The sequence below is a fragment of the Ceratina calcarata genome, unplaced genomic scaffold (genome assembly GCF_001652005.2).
Source record: "Ceratina calcarata isolate Rehan_Ccalc_2016 unplaced genomic scaffold, ASM165200v1 scaffold11309, whole genome shotgun sequence".
NCBI lineage: Eukaryota > Metazoa > Arthropoda > Insecta > Hymenoptera > Apidae > Ceratina > Ceratina calcarata.
The window spans coordinates 1-485 of record NW_017132243.1 but is presented as its reverse complement, the minus strand read 5'-3'; the positions used below and the strand labels follow the sequence as shown (position 1 = coordinate 485).

Genomic DNA, 485 nt, shown 5'->3' with positions numbered 1-485 from the left:
TACCTACACATATTTGTTTTCTTTATTTATACAGTTACATGTTACATTGGTTACATTAACATACGGCAGACAATAAATGATCGAGCAGAATCAGTAGATGAGTAGGATGAGCACAAGCACGTGGTTTAATTCAAATCCGTTCGGCAGTATTCGATTACGTTCGCATTTCAGATATTGATACTAAACATAAGATTTTCGACAAATATACTTATCATTATTGCTTTACACTAACTTATATTAACTATTAATCGATAATCATGACAGTGATAACAGTTTTAAAATATAACGTCAATTTATTATCATTGTTATCTCATCGTTCGTATATGTTAAATGTAAGAGTCCTAACCTCCCATAGAATTTTATTTATTGGGCAATCGACAAAAATTTATATAATTATTTATTTTGACAGAATTCACGATTTTTAGCATCGTTCGCGAAATATGCAGAACACAAACCGTTGGAAAAAATTCGGAACATCGGTATAT

The 485-nt window shown here is 30.3% G+C and overlaps 1 long non-coding RNA gene across 1 annotated transcript; it reads left to right on the top strand.

Moving 5' to 3' along the window:
• Positions 1-17: 17 nt before the first annotated feature.
• Positions 18-460, top strand: LOC113464049 (uncharacterized). The gene is made up of 2 exons (XR_003388876.1): positions 18-332; positions 410-460. It is a non-coding gene; the product is annotated as an uncharacterized LOC113464049 (long non-coding RNA).
• The last annotated feature ends 25 nt before the right edge of the window (positions 461-485 follow it).